The sequence below is a fragment of the Myodes glareolus genome, chromosome 24 (assembly GCF_982192425.1).
Source record: "Myodes glareolus chromosome 24, mMyoGla1.1, whole genome shotgun sequence".
Classification (NCBI taxonomy): domain Eukaryota; kingdom Metazoa; phylum Chordata; class Mammalia; order Rodentia; family Cricetidae; genus Myodes; species Myodes glareolus.
In genome coordinates this window covers 25,106,932-25,132,656 of record NC_142049.1, presented here as the reverse complement: position 1 = coordinate 25,132,656, position 25,725 = coordinate 25,106,932, and the positions used below count along the sequence as shown (strand labels likewise).

General features: G+C 42.7%; 1 long non-coding RNA gene across 1 annotated transcript; it reads right to left on the bottom strand.

The window, feature by feature from the left end:
• Positions 1–20,289: 20,289 nt before the first annotated feature.
• On the bottom strand, positions 20,290–21,228 carry LOC146889906 (uncharacterized). Its single transcript, XR_014999589.2, has 2 exons — positions 21,119–21,228; positions 20,290–20,832 (listed from the first exon to the last, which is right to left on the bottom strand). It is a non-coding gene; the product is annotated as an uncharacterized LOC146889906 (long non-coding RNA).
• Positions 21,229–25,725: the final 4,497 nt, after the last annotated feature.

Genomic DNA, 25,725 nt, shown 5'->3' with positions numbered 1-25,725 from the left:
ATGCAACTTTATTATGAGAGAAGAAGGCAGAAAGCATCCATCTGTGAGAAAACAGAGGTGCAAACGCATTTGATCTCTAGATAGGGGAAGTTTTGTAGATGCTTGCATACTAAAGATCAGTAGAAATGTCAGTGGATTAGATCACAGTGAATGTTTCAAGCTTCAACATATTAAACCTTGTACAGCAAGAAAGAAAAGTTCAAAATAAAACCTTGAATACGTAACAACATACACCACAAAGGTCATATATATCTTAATTGTGAAGGACATTTATACATGAATAAGGAAATTCTATCATCCTAATAACAATAGGGCTAAACAACAGATAAATCACAGAAGAAATGTAAAGCTGACAAACACATGAAACTAATCTCCTCAGTAATAAAAAAGACAAATTAAGATACAAAGAAAGAATATCTTTGCCTATTAAAAAAGCTTTTTGGTGTTAGTACCCAGTGTTCACAAGGACACAGTCTGGTGCTTCTCTAGGGCTGGGAGAGATAGTTCAGGAACAAAAATGCTTACTGTGAAAACATTTGGCCCTGAATTCAGGTCCCCAGCACCCATGTGAAAGCCCACCACAGAGGTATGCTCCTAGCACCCCAACACTTCAGAGACAGGGTGTCAAGAGAGGTGGATACCAGGGCCTAGCTGGACAACCAGTCCAGGCAAAAGGAGATCTGAGACTTTGTCTCAAAAACTGATGTGGAGAGTTCAAGAGGAAGAGACATAAAATTGACCTCTTGTTACACAAAGGTTCACAATCCTGCACACAGACACACAGCCAACGCACATGCACACAGACACACAGGTGATCATACTTGCACACAGAGAAACAATCACTGCACACAGACACACAGCCAACGCACATGTGCATATGCACAGACTGCTTTTCAAAGAGATGACATTATGTATATTGTCATTCTGACATGAAGTTGTTAGTCTTTCCAGAATTTTCTACATTATTCAAGAATCTTCAATGCATCACATCGCTGGGCTCAGTGGTCCACAAGGAACTTAAAAGTGAAAACTTTAGCATGGGAATAACTCATCTTGGTGAAAACAGTGAGGACCAGCTTTGGATAATTAGGTTCTAAGATTAAGTAGACAAACAAAATCCAGAAGCCGTGCGACTGACTTGAACAGAGAGAGTTTTAGCTTAAAGAGTTCACTAGTTCTGATGTATGTGTATGTGTGTGTGTGTGTGTGTGTGTGTTGTGTGTAAGGGGGGTGAGTGGAAGGTGGGGTGGGGTGAGGGATGGTTAAAGGTTTTACGGCAGTGCGTGGGACCATACCTGTGAGAGCCTCACACTTCTGTTGGTCACGGAATCGAGTGCTCCCATGGTTGAGGGCGCAGCCCGGATGGGAAAGCCAAGGCTTAGCAGCATTGCCCTCAGCAGGCAGTCCAACAGGCTGGTGGGCAGTTTTATTTCTTTCTCATTACTTTCTCCCTATGGGAAGAGTCCTGCGGGACTCTGATGGGCAGAGCCTAGGTCACATGACTCTACCTTTTTGGTAAGAGACCCAGAGAAAATGAATCCAGGCTTAATCACACGAAAAGTCAGTACATAAAAATGGAAAATTTCTTCTTGCCCCACCCTGCCTTGCCTTAGGTTTTAATTTATTCTGTGTGTGAGCAAGCACTCACGTACGTAGGTGCTCATAAGGCCAGAAGAGGGCGTCAGGTCCTCTGGAGCCGGCATCACAGGTTGTTGTAAGTTGCCTGACAAGGTGCTAGAAATTGCTGTTTCTTTAACCCTATTATATTCAACTGAGACCCTAGCCTGGGTAGGAGGTTCTTCTGTCTATGTGTTGCTTTCATTAATGAATAAAGAAACTGCCTTAGCCTGTTGATAGGGCAGAACTTAGGTAGGCAGAGAAGATGGATCTGAATTCTGGGATGAAGAAAGCAGAGTCAGAGAGACACCATGGAGCCTCCAGGGTCAGACATTCCGAATCTTTGCCGGTAAGCCACTGTCACACAGTGACACACAGATTTCTAGAAACGGGTTAAACTAAGATGTAAGAGTTAGCCAGTAAGAAGTTAGAGCTAATGGACCAAGCAGTGATTTAATTAATACAGTTTCTGTGTGATTATTTTGGGGCTAACCTAGCCGGGCAGCCGGGATGAACAAGCAGGCCCTCTTCCTACACCAGCCCCTGGGGTCTCAGCTGCTCTTACTCAGGGAAGGTCTTACTATGGTAGTTAAACCCCTTTGGAAACACTCTTACAGGCACCAAGAGGTCTGTTTCCCTGTCCATTCTAAATCTGTTCAAGTTGACGAGATTAAACATAGGAGGTAGTCTTCTAGATGAATCTGTAAACAGATTCCAGAGTCCTTGCCCTAAAGAAACAAATACTGGGGTGATCTAGACAACGTATAAAGAAAGCAAATGAACATTTAGTCAATTCCATTGGATACTTCTTAACATTTCTTTGCCTCAAAGACAACTCCCTTTCTTCCATAAGTCCTTTAACTTCAATGTTGTTCAGAGTTTCCATGCAAAATCCCTCCTCACTCCAAACTATTATTTATCCATAGTTTAAATTACTCTGTTTAGTTTTGGCCTGTCCCCTGAAAGTATAGCTATACCTATCTACCTACAGGTACCTTGACCTGGATTCCTGGCAGGCATCAAACCCAAGAGCTGTGAAGATTCCTTGGCTTCCATTATATTTTCCTTTGTGACATCTCCTGACCTTTCTTAGCATAGGAATTTTTCCTGCAGCCCCAGAAAGCAGGTCATTGACGATCACTCTGTGACAGAGTAGGAGACCACAGCACCAGGGTTGACACGTGAAAGAAGCCAGTTGACAACACAGACTGGAAATCCTTCGCCACCTGGGGTACTGGTAACAGAGCATGCATGAGAAAGCTCAGGATGGACAAACCCAGAGAGTCAAGTGCTATGGCACTGGCCTAAACGGGTCATGAGTCTTTTGACCCAGGGACTTAGGCATGTCCTTCCCCAGCTTAACAGCCCACTGCCACCTCAGAAGTCCTTTTCCATTATTAATAAACTGTCTCGATTTCTAAGTGTGTGTCCCCCAATACAATCTTTATTCCAGGACAAAACAGCCAAGGAATTTCAACAGGTGTTCTCCAAACTCATATCCATTCATGTAACAAATCCAAGTCTTCAGGGTCTTCAAATAAAGCTGTTTTACTACTGGTATTTTGGTTCTCACCTCCAGGTTTCTGGAGTGATCTGTGCTGCAATTACGGTGATTTATTTATCATTTTATTGTTTTGAAATATTATATATATATATACATTTTATTTATATTATAAATAATATAAGTATATATTTATATTATATATAAATATATTATATTATCTTTATGTGTATGGATGTTTACCCATGTGTATTTCTGTGTACCTTGTGTATGTTTAGTACCTGTGGAGGCAAGAAGACAGTCTCAGATCCTGTAGGAATGGCATTACAGATGCTAGTCAACTACCATGTGGGTGCTGGGAATTGAACCCAGGACCTCTGGAAGAGTAGCCAGTGTTCTTAACCACTGATTCATCTCTCTAGTTTCTACATCTTTATTTTCAAAAGCATTACTATCTGAGCCTGAAGAAATGGTTTAGCAGTTCAGAGTGCTCGCTGTCCTTCCGGGGGACCCAACTTTGGTTCCTAGAATTCACATGGTCCACTTAGTTCTAGCCCCAGGGGATCTGCTTTCTGTGGAGCTACATCCATGTGTCCACATAGCCACACAGAGATAAACACACACATACACACACACACACACACACACACACACACACACACACACACATATACTTACATACTTACAAATAATCTCAAAGCAAAAATTGGAAATATGAATAAATACTATAACATTAAGAACTGTACATACTCTAAATTTTTGAAGGTGTGTCATTCAAAACTAATTCAATTTATTTCTGGAAATTAGTGTTTAAACTATGATACTAGACCAGAAACCTTCATTTTGTTCTCCCTACTTATTTGGTTCATTTTTGCAATTTATAGCAGACTGTGGTCAAGTTCTTATGTTTAGAGAACTCTATTGGTGACTTCCTATGGAAGTCTCACTCACAAATGGAGAGAATCTATGAGTGATGTCTCCCTCATTTTCACACACACAAAAAAAAACTTTGAATTTGGCTGGGACATTAAGAATAGATGTGTACCTTTAATCAGAGGTGTGATGTGCGGTACATTTTCAGTATTTACTTCTTAGCTTTTGAGTATTGTCGAAGATGGTTTAAGATTCCTTTTATTATTATTTTAGAAGATATTTGGATATTTTACCCCCAGGAGACACTTTGGTATTTTTTCGTGGCACATCCTTTTCCTTTTTCTCTCTTCAAAGAATGTTTTTCCCTCTAGTTCAGCACAGTGCTCTAAGAGCTAGGCTGACCCTTTGCTGTTAATCCAACTCTTCAATGCCCCCCTTCTTGCCTTCCCAAGTGACAGGCCTCTGCTGCCTGGCTGGGCTGACATGTCCGCATCCAGTTGACCTACAGGCCTAAGGGAGCTGCTGTCCCTCTTCAGAAGGACAAAGCAGCTGCCACAGGCCATGGTCCCTCCTGGCAGCAGGCACACTTGGCTCCACTGCCAGGAGCTGACTGTGTTGTCCCAGCAGCTAGAAGGATGGCGTGTGTTTTACAGGGTAAGCTTGTATATAGCTATTAGATCCTGATTGCGACGTTTAAAATCATCTTCGGTGAGCACAGGTACTCTGCACAGCAAACTTCTGCACGTTGTTTGTACTTTCACCAAGAAAAGGAATTGTGCCTCCCGGCACCCACAAGCGTGTGTCTTCTCCGTTCAGACGCATCTACCTTACTCCCGCTTTTCTGTCTTTACTTTACATGAAAGGAAGTAAGAGAAAAAAAAAAAAGCCCTGCAGGTAAAGATGTAAAACGTATTTCTAGCCTTTCCTACTTCCAGAACGTTAAATCCAGTAATGATAACAATATCGACAGTCAAGAGAGAACACTACCAAAAGCTAGAGAAAGTCTAATGTACATCTAGGTTATTTAAACTCAAGCTTCCCTCACTCGTCACCTTCTCATCAAGGGAGAGGATGCATGTCGTGACATAGAGAGAGGAAAAGGGCTCCCGGAAGCGTTTGTGAACATGGAGAGGAAATGTGTGGAAGGATAAGAGGAAGGAAGGGAGGGAGGCAGGGAGCTTAAAAGGAAGGAGGGGGAGGGAAGGGAAGGAAGCAAGGAGGGCGGGAAGAAAACAGCGGAGCCAAAGGGACATATACACCGGCTCCACACAGAAGCCCAGCGGAAGGAAAGGGAACCAGTATTTGCTAAAGGTGCATTTCACCCCCTTGGTGTGTGTGTGGGATCTCTGTATACACCCTCCAACCCCAGACAAAAGGACCAGGACAGCTTTCGAGCCTTTGGAGCTGGGGGCTGAGGAGGCGAGGGAAGAGAGGCGCATGATTGATGGAGTTCTGCTTGGCTTATAAAGGGCAGCCCGGAGTGCAGGGAAATAATCAGGGAAAAGGGCGTCCCGTGCCGGCTTTCTCAGAGGGGCGAAATGAATCCTGCTCCTCTGCATTATTAAGTTGTCAGGCGGGCTGATGATGAAAATCTGAAGGTCAGGCATAACAAGAAGCACCTTATGGGGGGGTCACGACCTTTCTGGAAGTGCTACACTCATGTTTATCTGCACCTAACCCTTATCCACAATTCTTCATTTGATAAGAACATCGGGTGAGGGGGAGGCAGGGATGGAGGGGGGATGTCTCCTCATATGTATAAGCAGTGAGTGAAATTAGGCTTCTGCTGAAACTGATTGTGGAGGCTCAATTCACAGTGAAAGATAATAAACCGGAAGGACACACGAGGGATGCAGGCAAAAATTGTTCGCTACAGTGAAACTCAATAAAGGGAACAAGAGCTTCCCTAAATGACAAATTTGGTCCAATGGTGCTAAAATCAGGGTTCTCCCTGGAATTTCCGAGGCTGCAATTCATGCTTGGCAGTACCACTTTTTATTTACTTTGGAGATCTTAATGGCTTGCAGGGTGTTTTTTGGGAATGTTTATTTCTTTATCTGCTGGTTTTAAACCAAAGATTGGAGGTGAAGAAGGATCAGACAGAAATATTCTATTTGATTGCTAATTGTTCATTTGTTTTCAAACTAGCCGTCACGTGTTTGGGGGGTGAGAGTTTAGTTTTTTGGGGCTTCTTGTTTGTTTGTTTGTTTTGTCTTTTCCTTCCATTGAGGGAATCTTTCGCCAGGTGTTCTCCATTTCTTGGGAACGGAGGAAGTGCTCGGAATTCTCAGCTGGGTCTCATGGACCAAATCTCGAACTGATGACAAAAATAAACACATCCCTTGTAAAAACAACACTGGAGCAGTTCGCAGTGACACTGCGGGCTCCCAGGGACATTGCCAAACCCAGATGTTTATCTCTGTTTGTGAGAAAGCATCCCACCCTCGGCTCTAGAGTCTTTGGCCGCAATGTGAAGAAAGCGGAGCGTTTACAAAAACATTGAGTTTTAAAGGTGAGGATTCAGAAGGGTCACAAAAAGGGGAAAGTTGGGCAAAATACAGAAGGAATGAAAACCACTTTCCTAAGGGAAAGTGTGTATGTGTGCATGTGTGTGTGTGCACGTGCGTGTGTGCATGTGTGCACGTGCGTGTGTGCATGTGTGCACGTGCGTGTGTGCACGTGCGTGTGAATGTGTGTGTGCATATGCGTGTGTACATGTGCGTGTGTGCATGTGTGTGTGCATGTGCGTGTGCACGTGTGTAAAATTTTTAAAACTCAAAGTTGATTAAAGTTTTTACCCTCTTGAAAAGAACCAACAAGCCTGTGTAACTCTCTTTATAATTTTCTTTTACTCTCATTTTTACTTCAAGATCCTTTAGGGAAAACCTGATTTTTCACCAGGATACTGGTTGATAAGTTCATCCACACCAGGAAAAGATCCTTGCTTGGGAGACTGATTTTCCACTTGGATTTATACTCTTAGTTTTTGAACATTTCAAATATTTTCCCTTAGCTTCCTGGAGTTATCTCTATAAGCTGATGTCATCCTTTCTATGAACTCATATACAAAAGGACGTTTACCCAAAGGGAGACCCAGACACATTATCCCACACAGACACTGCACAAATAAATCCATCTTAGTCTCTTGATTCAATGCAGGAATAAAAATATAACATTAATAACTTGACCCGAGACTGCTCTGGCCCAGAACTTGGGAACACAATGTCTGGGATTTTACCTCAGATGCATCTTTGTATGTCTGAGATGAAATTTCCCTCTTAGTAGCATCTCCATAGCTAACGCTGGTTACAAGCTGGGCTTGTGATGTAAACGCCGCATTGGGATAGAAAGTGAGACAATACACAACAGTCATATTCTACAAAAGCTTTATTCATTATTCCTTTATTCACCTTACTTTTTCTGAAGGCAAAATGGGTTCATAATTAATGAGAGCCTCTGGCTTGGTAAGGTTGATGGAGAAGTGGAGAGGGCGAGGGAAGGAGAGACGTGTGTGAGAGGCGCTTGCCGCTGGTTTGGCTAGCAGGCTGGCATGCCTGATGATCAGTCTGAGGATTGGGCAGGTGCTGAGAGATGTGACCCCAGAAATAGTACTTGCACTATTGTTTAGGGAGGGAGTTTTAATTAAAAAAAAAAAAAGAATCTTTCTTGTACTTTCCTAGACTACAGTGTGAGCACCATTCAGAATGCATTCTACATTGTATCGATCAGAAAATATTAAATTCATGTCTTATTCAAACAAATCTTTAGAAAGTCAAAGGGCATCTTCCTCAAAGCTCAGTCTGCTCAGATGTTTCCGTATAATTGGACAAAGTGTCCTTAAGACTCAAAGGGAGATTTCCCCAATAACAGTGGACCGTCAGCTACCTAGCCCGGCCGTAGCTCTGCCCCAAGCGTTACACATCACGGCAGCTCTGTCATTGCTCAAGGAGAAAGAGCAAACGTTTACTTTGCATCCATTTTACTTTTATCAAAAGAAAGCCTTGCATTTCACATTTACTAAGTAGATTGGCACCTGCCCTCAATAAAAGTTATACATATAAAAGTTTATATATATATATATATGTGTGTGTGTGTGTGTGTGTGTGTGTGTGTGTATACATATATGTAGGGGTCGTCCTAAGATCCCTCAGGCTAATGTACCAGGCTGTAGCAGAACCAAGGACGGAACTAGCAGGAAGCTTAGCTGGTTAGCGTAAACATTATTTGCATCCAGTATTTTGGCCTCAAGGATCAGGGAGGACAGGGTCTCACACATATATACATATATTATATGAAATAAATCACATCAAAGTATTTATCAATGGAATTGAATTATTGAAAATGATGCCATTATTACCTGGGACTTTTAAGAGTATGTGATTAGTCATTCAATGCCGATTGGCTATCTCATTTTTATTATATGTTTCGTATCTTACGTCCTTGACTTAACTAGTGTGTGCTTGGCTTATGGGGGCCTGCATCTATCATCCTAATTCTTAGAGGCAAAGAGAGAAGGATTATCAGGAGTTGGAGGCCTGTCCATTCTACACAATGAGTTCTAGGCCAGTCAGGACTGCACAGTTAGACTGTCTCCCTCTGTCTGTCTCTGTCTCTCTCTCATGTGTGTATGTGTGTGTGTCTCCTCTGTCTCTCCCCTCTCCTTTCCCTTCACCCTCTTCTCTCCTTTCTCCTCCCCCTGTCTGTCTCTGTCTCTTTCTCTCCTCTCCTATCAGGTTCTAGGTATTTTTTCTTAGTTCTACATGACACTAACATGTTTCTGCTATGATGCTACACTCGAGTGAAACAGTGAAGTCCAACAAATCTACTCAAACCTTGGCATTCCTGGTGTTTTCCCTCGATGAGCAATACCCGACTCTTGACGGAGTAGCAAGCTGAAAACTTGCCACAAGTCCCAAACCTCAGGTCCTATGTTCCCGGACCTTTCCTCACTCATTCAAATCTACATTTGGTTTATTTTTTTAGACTTTAAATATCAACTTACTTTTGCATGCATATATGTGTGTCAACTGCTGTGTCTTCCTTACTTACCCTCCACCTTATTTTTTGCGATAGGGTCTTTACCCTGGAACGCACTAATTGGCTTGACTAAATGGCCAGAAGCAAACCCTGTGGAGATTTCTTTCTCTTCCTCTGCCCTCCTATCCTCCCTCAGAATGTCAGGGCTGCAGACATCTGCTACCATGCAAAGATGTTTTCAATGAGTGCTGGGGATTCAAACTCAGGTCCTCCTGCTTGCAGGACAGGTACGTTACTGACCAAGCCACCTTCTCAGCTCCCAGATACAATTGATTTGGCTGAAAATTCTAGACATCTGACATGTTGGACTTTGTTCAATTTAGGTAGGGGCAACTGGCTCTCAATTGCACAGCTATTTTAGGTGCCTGCTTCAGCCGTCTTAGAGTTTTGTTGATGGATTGACACATGCATCACCTTATCTTCCTCCTGGCTGAGCAGAAAGCATCAAAGAAGAATTCGGAGATGCTGGGAATAATTGCAATGGAAGCAAAACCCCTCTGGAGAAAAGGAGGGCCTAAAAAAGGATTCTAGCTAAGGTAACTAATAATTGCCTATCCAATAGCAAATGCCATGTCTCCCAACTAAATGGAAGCTTTCATAGCAATAATAAAAATGTTCACATTTTCCCATGCGATCCCAAAGGAAAAATGCATTCCATTTTGTGTCATGGCTGTTCATGTGATCCGCTGTGTTTTCCTTTCTGTTCTGTGTGTATCACAACAAAATATATTACTTATGTTCTGAAAGATATTGGAAGGTAAATGCTACCTTTCAGAGCACGCTGTATCTTGTTTCCAGCTGTATGAGAAAAATGCTACATGACTCCCCTGCCCCCCAGCTTCTGTCTTTTTTATGCATTCTTAATTTCGTAGGCCAATCGATTCAAACCCATTTAAAATCTCAATGGGCCAGAACTTGGCATGCATGGTGGCTGGCCAGGTGCAAGTGACTCTTCGAAATATGACAAAAGTCATGGCTGAAATATAGAGCGGCAAACATGTTGGAGAGGTTTGCCAAGCTCCAGCCAAACAAGGCTGACTGCTATTAGCAAGGGGCAGAGGGGCAAGCTGGGGGGTGGGCCAAAATGTGGGCATCCTGCCATTGGCATAATGGTCAATCTAACTCTTTAAATTAAAACAGAACATGGTGCTACTGTCTCATTCGTTTTCAAATATTTTCAGAGAGGCTTTTTTTTTAAATAAAGGTGATACAGAGATGATAAAAATGTAGAACCCAAATGAGTCCAGGAGGCGAGAGTAGGAAGATATTACTAATGACCTTAAGGCCTGTGATTTCTGACATTCAGCGTGTTTGTCCGTGCGACAGCACAGAATTCAATTTCCAGCCACGGGAAGCATCCCTGTGGTCCGCAGAGTTTATGTGCCAGTGCACAGATGACACGGGGTAAGGAAGAAGCATTTTTCTGCTTGTGTTTGATAATCACAGGCAATTAAGAAGTCATTTTATTACAGTGTCTTTTTTCTATGCATTATTTTTACTACGCGGCATCCTTGGAAATAATGGAGACTGATTTCACAGATCCTTGGTGTATCACCGATCCTGAGTCATGGTGTGGAGTGAAACCTTGTGTCTTCTGCCCCTGCGAAAAGGAAGCAACCGGAGAAGTTTCCCCAATGGAAGGCTCCCTTCTACAGATTGGAGGCTGGTTAGCAATTGAGCCATGGAATCTCTCTGTGGGCCTTTGTGACTTAGCAGCTAGAGCTTTGTGTCCTGATTTAGTTGACCTAAAATCTGCAGGCTCCCAGCTCAGCGAGCATTGGCTGCGCTGCCCTGGGTCTCCTCTTCATGGCCTTATACTCACTCTCATGCCGACCCAGTCTTCTGACGAGAAGGACAGCTGGGTATCTACTGATGTTAGATGGGGAGTCAGAAAGCAAACGTAGAGACGGCATGCTGAGGTTCTCAAAAATCAAACAAAGACTTTGAAACGCATCCCGGTTTTTAATTTCATATTGAGCCATGTTGTGTAAAAGGGTGTTTTTTGATTTTTTTTTTTGTAACCTGGCCATTTGACTGTTTCCCATGATGACAAGCGTATTCTCTTCTGACGTACCTAGTCTCTTGTCTGCAATGTTACCCTGCCTCTCACTGGCTGTGGTTAAACTCTTCATTCTTTCTAGGAAGTTCTTTTTTGTTTTTTTACCAGAAAGTGATTATGGAGTCAGTATGTCTCCAAAGGCTTTGGCATGGGATGCTTGGTCCCTAGTGTGGCAAGGTGGAGAAGCGATGAGGCTTTAGAGAGATCCAGTACATTGAAAAGGAATCCAAGGAATGGACCTATTGGATATAATAAAGGTAGTTCTGTGGGACTCTACTTTGTCTCTTAGGAGTATTGGTACAAAAGCAAGACTTAGCTCTCTTGCATTGGCTCCCTGACCTCCATTGTCACAGATATCTCATTCTTCTCAGGACTCCTGCCATTGTAATGCCATTTATCACAGGTCCTCACCAGAGTCTAGATGATGCTGGCTCTATGCCCTAGTGTCTTCAGGATGACATAGTAAATAAATTTCTCTTATTTATTAATTTTTCCTTTTTTTGGCTTTTCAAGATGGGGTTTCTCTGTGTGTGGCCCCCTGGCTATCCTGGAGCACACTTTGTAGACTAGGCTAGCCGCAAACTCACAGAAATCCTCCTGCCTCTGGCCCCCAAGTGCTGGGATTAAAGACATGTGCCACCACCATCTGGCTACATCTTTTCTTTATATAGTAATCTGTTTCAGGTATTTAAATACAGTAACAGTGCTAGACTATGACAGAGCGTTTCTATGATTTTTCCTCAATCCTTCATCTCAAATTGGATAAGAATTCCTTGATAGGAATGAGTAAACACTGACTATTGGGGAATCAACAATGAGAAAATATATGGTTGATCTAAAACACATTCCACTTGCCTTGAATCAGCCAGAGCACTTAGGCAGGAGTGTAATCCAGAGTAAATGCGTTGTATATAGTCTCTGACTCTGCCTTCTCTCTCCTCCTCTATCTGCCTGGAATTCTCGCCTTGCCATATCTTGCACTGCAATAGGCCCAACCAGATTCTTTATTAACCAATGGTAGTACAACATACAGAGGAGAATCCCACATCAGAAATGCACTGTCTTCTCTTACTTTGGCACCATAAGGCAGCCTTCACCATCATCCCTCTTACCTTTGGGAGTTCTGCTGTAAACAATCAACTCCCATACATCAATGCATTTGCATCACGCTTTTGAGTCCACAAGCAAGCCAGACTACGTAGAGCTCAAGACCATGGAGGAAAGCAAGAAGATTTGCTGACTACGAGAGACACCATCTGAGAACAGTGCAGGGCAAGAGTTTTCCCTTCCACTCAATACAGAGAACTCTTCAGGCAGAGATATACTGGAGATGGTAGTCAGCAGGTCCTAGGATGTGCTGCTTGGGCGGAGTGAGTGTGCTGTTCTGTACTCATTGAGGGAGTGAGGTCTATCCCATAATACTTTCCAAGGAGTTCATCAAGGGGTGGTGCTGAGTTTTACAATGCCAACAACTGAGGAATTGCTTGGGATAAAAATGGAGATTCTAAACATACACACACACACAAACACATACAGAGACCACAGAGTTTCATGACAAACACAATCTTTGAGATTTGGGATGAAATACAGACAAACTGGTTTTTCGATTGCTGGATGCTTGGATCCTTTTATCTGTGAATGTGGGCCATGAATCTCTGGGAGAAAAATGGCCTTCGTAGCAGGTTTACAACATCTAAGACTGCAGATCTCTTTAGAGTCAAGCACCAGTTAATTCCTCACAAAACCCTTGCAGTTCAGAACACTGTTAGACATTGATAGAATTTCTATCTGCTGCTTACTAAATAGAAAGAGAGATCCAACGGGCACTCTACTATTGCTTCAAATACATGGAAGTCACATTGGACCTTGGTTCCAGAACTCTTAGGTATTATATTACGTGTCAGCATTTTTCCTGGAAGAGAAGAGCTAAATCTTCAGTGATGGGCACTTTTAAATAGGAAACAAAAAAAAAGCCATTAACTTTTTAACTTGACTTTGTCATAAAGGACAGTGGTACAGCCAGTCATGAGGGGAAGTCAATATATCCTGTAGACCATCCATTGCACACAGGCCAAGTGCAGTGACTGCCAAAGTCCTTTCGTTTCTCCAAGCAGGCCATGTGCCTCTCCGACTCCGTCAGTGGCATGTGATCTTTCCACACGGAATGTCCCACTCTGTAACATGAAGGCCAGCTTGTTGGGGTTTCTGTCCCACCCGGTACCCCACAGCCAGCAAGCCCCCCAAAAATCACACAGAGATCTCTATAAGTTATAAGGCTGATTGACCCATTAGCTCAGTCTTCTTATTTGCTCTTGTAGCTTATATTAACCCATTATTTTTTTATCTATGTTAGCCACATGGCTCCATACCTTTCACAGATGGTCGGATTACATCCTGCCTCTCTGGTGGTCTGCGCAGGAGTGCGGAGGGAGCTTTCTGCTTCCCAGAATACTCCCATTCTCTTTGCTCCACCTCTACTTCCTGTCTGGTTTTCCCACCTATACTTCCTGACTGGCCAATCAGCATTTATTTAAAATATGATTGACAGAATACAGACAATTCTCCCGCACCACCGCTCCTCTTTATACCCCTCTCACAGTGGTATCCACCCTTAACTACATGCAGTGCCCACCAAATGCCTTTGGTTTTGCCACTGATTTTTTCCCCTGGATTTCTTACCTAGCAGTTTATAATGGCGCTAGCACTGGGCATTAGCTGTTGACCATGTTAATGCCCATTTCTTATGAATTTACTCTGAGCCAGCTGCAGTGCCAAGCTTTGGACATGTGTTTTATTAATGTGCAGTGTGTGTGATGTTGAGGATCTATGTCCACCCCACACATACCACCCCCATCATCTCCTTGTCAGCCACCCTCTTTAACAATGGAGGAGGGTTACGAAGTTGATTAGAATCTATAGACTGTATTACATTTGATTTCAAGTTGTGTGACTAACATTAACTTCTAAATTTGGAAGTTAACTTCAGCGTTCTTCTGGTGTGATGTCCTAAAGATGTCTCGCAATCGTTCTGCCAGTTCCATTGATTCTTTTTCATTGGATCCTATGTTTGACCTTAAAAACCATTTGGAATTGAATGACTCATACTCCAGCATGGCACACTTGAGGGCCCAAAGTAATCTCTGGTTATAGGAAGCTTAAAACAAGCTAACCCAAATAAGTTTTAGTATTCCTTGTTTTATCCCGAAGTGACAGAGATGTTATCCCTAGATTTACACTAAATTGTGGCTATGTCACATTAGAACACTTTGACTGAGCATCTCCTATGTGCTAAGACTTGTGCAAGGCATCACAAACACAACTTCAGACAGCTTAGTGTACACAGGGCTGAGAGGCATAGATCACACAGCCCACAGGGTGTGGTGAGCTCGAAGACTGACGTATGCATCAAGGACAATGAAAGCTCACAACAGAAGCAGTTGCCCTGACATGAAGGTTGGAAAGCCTGAAAGAAGCCTGCTTTCTCATACTGTTGAGCATGCAGCCTCGATTTTCTTGCTTGTGTTTCTCTCCAAAGATAAGAAATTAACCTTCTGTCGTTGCACATGCCTTGCTGAAACACGGGTAAGTGCCAATGGGTTTCAGTCCTGATAATCTGCAGAGGTTTTTTCTGTGGCTCCTGAGCCTGGGGCCCCCAGGCAAAGGGGAAGAGCAGGGCTAGTGTTTCTTTCCACTAGAATCAATTTTTCTATGCCAGTCCATCTCCTAGAATTAATTGTTTCAGAAGGAGCTCATTTTTGCTGAAGAGTCCAGAAACGATTTTAGTTACAGCTTCCCATAATAAAGCGATTGTGTAATTAGTAATACATTTCTCATTCCTATACTGAGTGGAGGGGAAAAAAGGAACACGTGTATTGCTTTAGTGTAAATCCTGACTGTGAAGATTTTTTTTTCCCGGGGAATTATACCATTATACCATAAAAATGTCAAGGCATAAGTTTACAGTTCCCACTAATATTCTAAAATATTCTCTTAGGCTGACATCTCTGTCAATTAAAATTAAACAAAATTGCATTCTGCCATATACTCTTCGAGGGGAAGCTTTTGAGTTTATAGCTGCTCTTTGAATTGATTTTTAAGATGGCATCTGTAAAACTTGGCTCGAGCAAGATGAGGTAGGATATATTCAAGGACCAGTCAATTTTTAAAAATGTTTTTAAAGATCATAAATTGACAGCTAGAATAGACTGTCCACGCCTCTAGATTTCTTGGCTATGAAAATAAATCCAGCGACTCTTCTGTATTGCATGGTTGTGCTGATATAATTCAGGGCCCACGTGCTTCTGACTTGTTTTGGGTTTCCAATATTTGTACAGAGCAGAATATAAACAAGGAGGCTCCTGAGTGCGGCTTCCAGTTATTCCATCTGCAGAGATTTGGGAAGAGTGCTCCCCGGTGGCATTTCCCACAGCCAAGCAAGCGAGTGTGCTTTCTCACGGGACCCTGCGTCTCAGGACAGGGAGGCAAACATACTGTCCACTCTGAGAACTTTTGGCAGGATGAAGCTGCCTACGAATTCTTTGGGGATATCATGCTATGTGATAGGAAGAGGAGCAAAGTGAACACAGTCCCAGTCCCTCAGAAAAGACCATAAGATGCTGTCTTTGGGTTCATCCCTTTGATTGCCAAGCAATAACACACAGTGTTGGGGAGCTTGAAGCAAGGGTTGTTTAGTCATTTGGAATCTCACAGGGCAACGGACTTCTCTCATTCTTTGTTAAACGCCTTTTGGAAACTCACTGAGTCTTTTCAAGTCACCAGGAAGCCACTTAAGGGAAAGAGAAAATATCATAAGCAGCTGAAAAGAGCCTGTTCCACTTTAAATGAGTACATAAACTGTACCCTGGCTTGGCACCTTGCTCTACTTCCAAGCTTGTAGATAAACTCCAAGTAGCTTCATGGCCAACTTTCCTTCACTGAAGTTCCTATGTTAGCAGATAGGTAGTATATGGGAAGAGGGACTGGTTACAGTTTAAATTGTACATAAAGCAAGAGATTGAATGTCTGTTCCACTGAGCGCACCAGCTGTTTGTAGCCATGCAGCATGGGAACCAGTGTCATGCATAGGCAGTTAGATTTATGAGCTCCTCCCCTACCTTAGGCAATTCCTCATCTGTAAATAGCACACGAACTTGTTACAGGGTAGCTCTTCACAAACACATACAATTTCTGACATAGTCATAGTGGCATTTTAGTTGACTACTGATTAACTGCAGCGTGTGTGTGTGTGTGTGTGTGTGTGTGTGTGTGTGTGTGTGTGTACATGTAGGTGTATGCATGTTCATGTGTGTGGTGCATCTATGTGTGCAGTGCACACACCTGTGTGTGTACCTGCTTGTGGAGAGAAGAGGACAACTTCTCTTATCCTGCCTAGGGAACCTTTCCCTCATTTTCTGAGATGAGGTCTCTCACTGTGGCTCATGACTTGCCAATTAGTCTATGGTGACTGTCCAGGGAGCCGCAGGGGCTCCACTTGTCTTCATGTTCTCAGTACTGGGACTACAAGTGCTGGACTCTGGGGTTGAACTCAGGTCCTCATGCTTTTGTGACAAACATTAGGATCGCTCCATAGCTCTCATTTCATTTTTTCTTCTTTATCATTTTGTGAAACATTGATTAAGGGTATAACGTGCACATAGATGGAGTTCTAAGTATCTGTAACACAAACAAGAACATGATAAAATGTTTACTTATGGACATTCTAGTCCACTGGACACATGGAGAACCAGCGATATGTGCCGTTATAAACTAGATTTCTATTCATGAATGTGTAGTATGCGTGTGTGCAGTATGCATGTGCATGTGTGTGTGTATTTAGGTGTGAAATATGGTTTAAGTGGTAAAGAAAATTAAAATAATAAACATGACAGGGAATATGAGGGGGTGTGAAGGGGGGTGTCAGGTAAAAGCTTCCCGAATATGCCATTGGTACAAAAACTAGAGAGGACAGATCTGACAAATTCTCACCTACCATTTCACCTGTCCAGTCCCTGGGGATGGCATTGGGATCCGGTCCTTTAGGTAAATTAAACAGATACATCCTTGTTCTTTGCCTTCTCTAGTCCTCTAACCCCATCCACAGTGTTTCCAGGACAGCTCCTTTGTATCCTCAGCCAACCGCTCGTATTTGAGCCCTTTACCCATGCCCATCACCCCACCGTAATTTTGGCCACCATCTTACCTTAAGCCCCGCTTTTTTATTTGTGAAAGTACTCACCACTTCGCAAACGCATGTCTATACCGGCATAGACTGTGTCCTGTGCTTTCAAAATACACATCACAATTATTTTATTTTCCCTTAATAGTGCCAGTCCGTTCCTCTGCTCTTAGCAGGACACTTGGTCCACAAAACTCTTCATTGTCTACTCCTATGACAAACTTAGGTGAGATGTCCCAGAAAAATTCTTATCCAGCACCTCTTTCATTCTAGAAAGGATCTAGATTTGTACATTGAATTAACATGCACATCTGTCAAGATACCATTCCCTCCTGTTCTTTCACTACCTAGTTCTTTAAGAGATGTTTTCGGAACGCGCAGGCACACCCTTACAGAGACGAAACACAGGCGCTGCCAGCTCAGGAGCCGTGTTTAAAAACAAGGCGATGTTTTCCCAGTTCCTTGGAGAGAAAGGCAAGGCCATGGGACTCTCGTTCCACTGAGTGAGGAACAAAGAGGCTGGTGACAGAAAGACATCGGTTCACACACCGAGAGTTTGAGTGATGTGTTTTCTCTAACTTCAAGTTAAGACCAGTGGGGAGACTAAACAATAGTCCAGCCTTCCTTTAGCTGCGATAAACCATGCAAGCTATTCCAAGCTTCTGGGTTGCGTTTAAGAACTCAAAGAGTTTTATTGACCTAAATCAAATGCATAATCAGATGTGGAGAAAGATGGCATGAGTTTCTATAGTCAAATGACAGAGAGAGAGAGAGAGAGAGAGAGAGAGAGAGAGAGAGAGAGAGAGAGAGAGAGAGAGTGAGAAGAGAGGGATGGAGGGAGCTAGGAAAGGAAGGAAGGAAGGAAGGAAGGAAGGAAAGAAGGAAGGGGGAAAGGGGGGAGGGAGGGAGGGAAGGAAGGAAGAAAGGAAGGAAGGAAGGAAGGAAAGAAGGAAGGGGGAAAGGGGGCAAGGGGGAAGGGGGGGAGAAAGGGAGAAGGGGGAAGGGGAGAAGGGAGGAAGGGAGGAAGGGAGGGAGGAAGGAAGGAAAGAAGGCGCACTTTGTGATAAATAGACACTATTGGTGGGGTTCCTGCATGCTAGTGGAATACCAGCCTTGGCCAGTGTGTAGAAATGTACTCAGCATTTGCATATGGACATTGTAATGTTTGGCCATCTTATAGAGGAGTTCCTCTCTCAGCCGACACTTAGGGTTCCTGTCTGACCCTTACTCTCCAAGTGTCTGTATCCACTTATCGTTGATAGTCGCTAGTGCAGATTTCAGCTTTAAGAAGATTGTAAAGACAAGCAAAAGAGGATGAGACCATGTCGCCTGGCAAATGACACAGCAAATCAAGGCTCCATAGAAGTAAATCGGAACAACTGATAATGGCTAAGCACCGACTATACTCACCTCTGTAGATGCTTTTCATACTGTGATCAAGCAGTGACCTGTCCAACTACCAAATGCCTCTGTGCCAGTTAATACTTTAAAACTAGTGATGAAGCATTAAGAAGTCTGAAATGACAAACCTCCATTCTTCCATCATACCCCGAGATACTAACAATGGCGTGCCTGAATATTTCAAGATTGCCTCTTTGCTCTGACCCTTCAGCCTTATTCTGCCATGTTGGATGACTCATACGCTCTTTTCCCTTCCATCCATTTCTGTCATTCGCATCCATCCTGTGTCTGGAGCGTTACTTCAATTGCTGGTGACTGGGAATGACGATGAAGTAGGTAGGAGTCACCTCCGTATCTCCAAACAGCTCGCAAGGTTGCTGCACATAGCGAGGGTGCATGCACAAACACACACCCTGTGTAATATAGCATTAGTTTCCATACATTAACAGCCACTAATATATGCACATTCCTTATACAGTTTGTCTTTTGAATGCAAGTTTTCACTCTCCGAGTTTCCCCAAATTCCTTGACTTTACCGACTGCTGCTTGCCTCGTACTTAGCTCAGAATTAGCTAATAGCTTTGCAGATTCTGAGACATCTTTCCTGATTTTTTTTGTCCATCAACTTGAATTATTTATTTGGTAAACAGCCAACTCTTGACATTCTCCATATGCTGGGTTGAGAACACAAATATCAGTGTGTTTATATCAACTTGAGATCTCTAAAAATGGACTTGGACTGTCATGCCTTTCTGAAACACACTCTGAGACTACAATACGTCTGTCTAGTTTGTACTAGGAAAGAGCCCCCTTGAGGAGGCTGGCCTCCTCCCAGAGTAAACTTTTTTTTTTCATTGCTGGAGTGAGGTGTGTACAGTCCAGGCTGGAGCTGGTAGCATTGTTCACCATGTCTTGTCTATATGGAGCCTAGGCAGATCTCGGTGATAAACCATGAAGGTTTTCTTTACACGCAGCAATTTATCTCTCATCAGTGTAAATCAGAGGGTGAGAACAAAGACAGCAAAGAAAGACAGCTCTCCATATGCACATAGGTGGAATTCTAACTTCTCATTCAAGTGTGTCCCCGATTTGGGCAGAGGTCCACCAAGTCCAGTCTCCCTAACCACACGGACTGGAATCCTTCTGTGAGTGAGTCCTGCCCTCCTTTCATTCACTCCCAGAGGCTGCATTAGTCCCCTACACTCTCCTTTCCCCTGTTACTTTGGTTCCCATGTGATCTGAGTTTCTTGATACCATGCTTGAGTCTAAGCCAGTGGTTCGCGATCTACTTAATGCTGTGACCCTTTAACGCAGTTCCATATGTTGTGGTGGCCCCCAACCATAAAATTACCGTCATTGCTACTTCATAGCTGTAATTTTACTACTGTTATGAATCAAAATATCTGATATGTGACCCTTGTGGAAAGGTCAGTCCATCCCCACAGAGGTCGTCACCCTCAGGTTGAGAAACACTGATCTAAGATGTCACAATCTCATGGCTGCATTGCCTTCACTACCGTCATCTTCGAGTGCCCTGTGTGGCCACCACCAGAGCAGTAAGGAAAAAGGTTGGCCAAAACAGATCTGTTAATAGTGGGTAAAGAAATAATGGACCTTGCCTCTCAGTATTTTTCAGTAGTTTTTATTTGACTATTCAGAGAAAGAATGTGGTCACCCTATTCCAGAATGTGGCAGAACCTGTTTAAGAGTCAAGACAGGCTATGAGAATGTCAAAGAAACTACCAATATTTCTTCTCACCGATGCTTAGGTATTGCACTACTGGCTAAAGCTTTAAGTTGTTTGGCTCTCACATGATGCTTCCTCAAGTAACTACCTGGAAAGATGAGGGACAGCTACTGATATATAGCAGCAGGTGCTGAGCTAGCGAGTACCTGCTAAGGTCCACATATACTGTAACATTAAGTCTTGAAGAGTATGGGTTCTGGATTCCTGAGCGATGTCACAGATAAGGTGAACATTCATATTTCTCATGGGGCAATCCAGCAGATGAGCAGGCTGGGGAGGCAGGGGGTTCTTCCACAGCAGGTCCGTGAACCTTCCCTTCTATGGTGCTGGCTTGCTTCCCAGTCATTCTTGCATTTTGCTGCTCAGCAAATCTAGACTATGCTGTCAAACCTGGTTGGCCAGTTCCAAGACCATGTTAGGACCTGCAGGAATGAGAAAAGAGAGGTTACATAGAATAAGGAAGAGAGCAGGGGATTGCACATAGCAGATTTTGGTTTACCCAAAATTGGCAAGTGTAGCATGAGGTCCTGTTTTGTTTGTGGTTCTGTCTTGCCCAGCCCCCTAGCTGTTTAGTTCCAGAGAAAATCACACAAAGATTTATATAAGTTATAAAGCTGATTGGCACATTCGGTCAGGCTACTTATTAGCTAACTCTCACATCTTGATTAACCCATTTTTCTGATCTATGTTAGCCATGTGTCTCAGTACCTTTTTCAGCTGGGGTAGATCACATTCTGCTGCTTCGGTGATCTGGACAGAAATGGGAGGAATCAACTTCCTCCTCTCCAGAATTCTCCTGCTCTCTTTGCATCATTTCCACTTCCTGTCTGGTTTTCCCGCCTATACCTCCTGCCTGGCCAATCAGCATTTATTTAAAACATGATTGACAGAATACAGACAATTCTCCCACACCAGGCAAGAAAGTGTACATCGCCACCAAGGTAAGGAATTCTGGGAAGTATCTCTTAGTCATGTGACCATGGGCTAGCTACAACACAGGAGGGGCAGCAAGTCTATCACTTAAAGAAAGAAAGCCAGAATAGCGACAGATGGCTTAGAAGCCTCACAATATTATTAGTAGTCTTGTATTGTTATTAAGGTAAGGCTGGTGGTGGGGGTGGGCAGTGAGTTGAACAACGTACAGGGAGCAAGCTGGGCTGACCACAATTCCTCCATGTTATGGGCAACGTATCAGGCTGACCTTTGAGCTGCGTTGACTGAATCCTTTGTCACTACTGTGATGGGCACAGAACATCTGTACCTGTACAATGGAAGGATATAGATGGAGCTAGCAGGATGATGGGGAATGTCTCACACTCATGATCAAGCACACTCAAGGCTTTCTGAGTTTTAGCTTCCTTCTGACATGCTGCTAGGTATTTTAGCATTACACAGAGTGCCAAGGACATAAAAACGTTGTAAGTGCCATCAAGGGTCAGACCTGGTCGCCGAAAGGGCAGTATAAACATGAGAATCTCCCAAACACATACACACACACACACACACACACACACACACACACACACACACACACGATGGAGGAAGATGAGAATGATTACAAGCAATTAAATGATGCAACCATGTGAAAGAATGCGAAGGGAATGTGCAGGCTGTGCCGCGAATGACCTCGTGTAGACCGAGGTCATGAAAGGCTTTTCGGGAGAAATCATGGTGGGCCTCAGAACTGTTGCTGCATAAGGACTAATGAGGCTGACGTGAGCCTCAAGAAAGTGCTAGAAAGTGAATAGGATTCAAGTGTATGCCCCAAAGGTTTGGGTGTTGAAAGCCAGGGCTTCAATGGGGAAGTAGCGGGACGTTTAAGATAGTTTGGCGGTGGCCATTGCAAGTGCTGCCCTCTGAAGAAACTAATGTAGCACCCGGTGAGTTTTCCCTGGAGGGACAGTAATTCAAGAGTGTAGACTCTTTCAACTCCATTTCAGCACGTGATCACTGCCACTCCTACCCGCTTCTGCCAATGGGATGTCCTTAACTAGGAAACAAGCTGTTAAGTCAGCCCTTCCACCTCCAGAACTGTGAGCTATGGAAACTCTCATTTTGTTCATAAAGCACCTGTCCTTAGGGATCTTGTGACAGCGGCAGCACAAAGAACTTGCATGGATGTCAGCAGGTGAGCTGGGCCACCTCAGTCTTACAGAGCCCACGCTTATTGCCAGAGATCAGCATCTCTCCCTCTAAAGGCTACGGATATGAATAACACGAAGTAATTCATAGGCAGAACACAGTAACAAGCCTTCTGAGAGCAAAAGTGCAATATCTGGTAGCATTTATTGCTAGTATAATTAGTATTATTTCTAAATGTATCAGAAGCAAGCGTATATTCACATAAATAGTTTCTCAGCTGGCCCAGGAAAATCTAGGCATATTTTAATTCCTCCTACTTCACTTTGCTGGGCATTTAGACACACTGTGTAAAGAGATACAAGGCAGATTACTGCTCCCTCCTCATCCCTAGGCTCCAGGTATACCTATGACGGACCTCTTATCCAGAAGAAATAATACGTCAGAGAATTTACACGAGAGTTTCATATATGTCCAGTTGGAGCAGCCAAAAGAAACAGACTGTCAAGAGAATGGGAGCTAAATTAGCAGCGATTTCTTTATTTAATCATGTGGAAAGCCCAGAGATAGATGGTTCTTCTGTAAGCCCAATGACTCTGCCATGTCACCAAGACTTTCAAACATTCTTCCTTCTCTAGTATTGTCTTTTATAAGGCTGCCAGCGATCCAGACACCTCAGCAAACATAGCCAAGTTCATTCATGGCAGAAAAGGAAAGCAACATAGTAAGATTTTGCCTTACTATTTCACAAATAGGCAAAATCTTTTTAAATAGTACCTAACAGCTCTTTTTTTTCTTGTGTAGTTGTCTACCACTGGCTGTGTCTGACTTTGGCAAAATCATCATGATGCCAGTGATGGAGCTGGATTGTTACTGAGGACTTGGGGTTGGCCACGAAATTGCATCAGGAAAATGGTAAGAGAAGACATTCGCATTGGCTGTTGGGTGTGTACCTGGCACTGTTCATCATGGTGGCTTAGGGGTAATTTAAGGAGACAACATTTGATTGACTTCCTAGGGGAGCCCAAGAGGCAGCCTGAATGAAGCATGCATGTGAGCAAATTTTAGGTTTGGGCTTGGGGAAAAATAGAGCAGGTTTTAGCCAAAACCATTAAAGAAATGGGATAGTAAAATAGATAAATAAATAAAGCTAGTATGTAATGAGGGAAAACTGCCCTTGAAACTCTGTATGATTCTGGGAAAGGAAGGCGAGAGGCTTTCCCGGGTGTGTAACGAATGCCCTGGGATAGGAGATGCACCTTTGTGGGCTGTGGCTGAGTCACTCCCGTTCTTAAGTATAAATCCAGGGACTTAAAGGACAAAGAAACTGCAAATTATGGACAGAAGTCTGAATTAAAAGCTTTTAGTCTAGCATAATTCACATTCTATTTGTGCTGTATTTTCTTCCTGAAGAGTCTGACCCGCAGGATCAGTAATTTACACCTGAACCATTGGACACCATCCACAGCAGAAGAAAGCACAGGATATCACTACCGGGGCTTCAGCGAGCTGGCTCCATAGGGTGAGATAGGGAGACTGGCCAGCTCGGCAGCCATGGGCTCAGCTGATTAAATTCACTGAGGTCCAGGCTGTTGGAGCAAAATCAGAAGTATCATCTCTTCTCTGTGACCTGCTTTGTCTTTTCTGGCAAGGCAGATAGATTCAGAAAAGAAGAAACACACAGAGTCTTACAAAAATCAGGAAGAACTTTCTATGTATGTATGCGTACATGCCTATGTCTCACACCTGTATATGTTCATGCATGACTGTGTTTGTCTGTGTGTGATGATAAACGTAATAATCTGTCACTTTACGCAAGAGAGAGTGAAAATGTACAAATATTCTTCTGGTAGCTAATTCTGCACACACACACAAACACACACACACACACACACAGAGAGAGAGAGAGAGAGAAAGAGAGAGAGAGAGAGAGAGAGAGAGAGAGAGAGAGAGAGAGAGAGATCAGTGTTAGGTGCTTTTAAATGACGGATTTATTTTTTTTTCCTAAACTGGAACCAAGATAATTCAGTTAAAATACTTTTGCAGTAATAATCATGATTGCTATATTGCTAAAAATAATAAGAAAAATTAAATTGCTCTGTAGTAACCATAATTCTTTCCTGTACTTTGTGTGGCTGGGGCTTTAGTTTGTTTTTTAAACAGAAATGAATAGTGCCTTTTATTTATTGACTTCTTTATTCAAAATCAGTGTAGAGTTAAGTTGAAATAAATATCACCATTTTAAAAAAAACACATCAGGACTTTAACTGATTATTTTTGGACTTGTGAGAGTCTTCCCAACTTATTAATACTTTTGTACATATTTACATTGCGTTCATTAATTGATGATTAGGAAATACCTTTTAAAACGATAAAGTAAATAACATCTCTTGTTCTTATTGACAAAAATATTTGAATTTGACCAAATTAAGCCTTAACCAATAATAGTCATTACTATTTAAAAAAAAGCTTCTTAAATACAGAAAACACACAAACATCAAAATTAACTGACAAATTAGTACTAGAATTATTGAATCATTATTTTTAGGATTTGTTTGATTCTTTAAATGTTTCATACCTTTCTCCAGCAAATTCCAAAAGACATCTCTAAAAATAGTTATAGAAGATTTTTATACACACACACACATCATTTAGAAAACCCTTTTTTTATATTTTTCATAAAAAATGATAACAATCCCTTTTGCCTGGTTTTGCAAACATGGTTTCTGTTTCCACTGGACAATCATTTGGCAGACTGAGGTTGGAACATATATTCTCCAGGTCTAGTCTTTGCAGGCATTTAAGCGATTTTTGTATCCTGACTTCATATAAATTGCAGAAACTCTTTTTGTCCTGGATTTGCAGGTTCTTCGCCACCAATCTACTTTATAGTTCCCACATCATTTAGAATCGCCTTATCTCGGAAGCACTTCCAGAGACTCTCTCTTTCTCTCTAACTATAACTTCAGAAACAGATTAAGTTTGCTTTTCAAAGCCATCCATCATCCGAGATATGTTTTTGTTAGTGTTTTCTTTTGTAAATCATTTTATTATTGTAAGCTTTCTCTGGCTTGCTGGCATGATAATAGGCTATATAAATGATTTTTGTCCTATATTTGTGTTGTATATACTTTATTGTAATAGCACTCTCGGGTCAAAAGCAGCCAATATTATTCCGATTAATTCCTGTCTAGACACTCATAAATTGTCCCTTAATTTGCAGAGAGAAAGCGAAG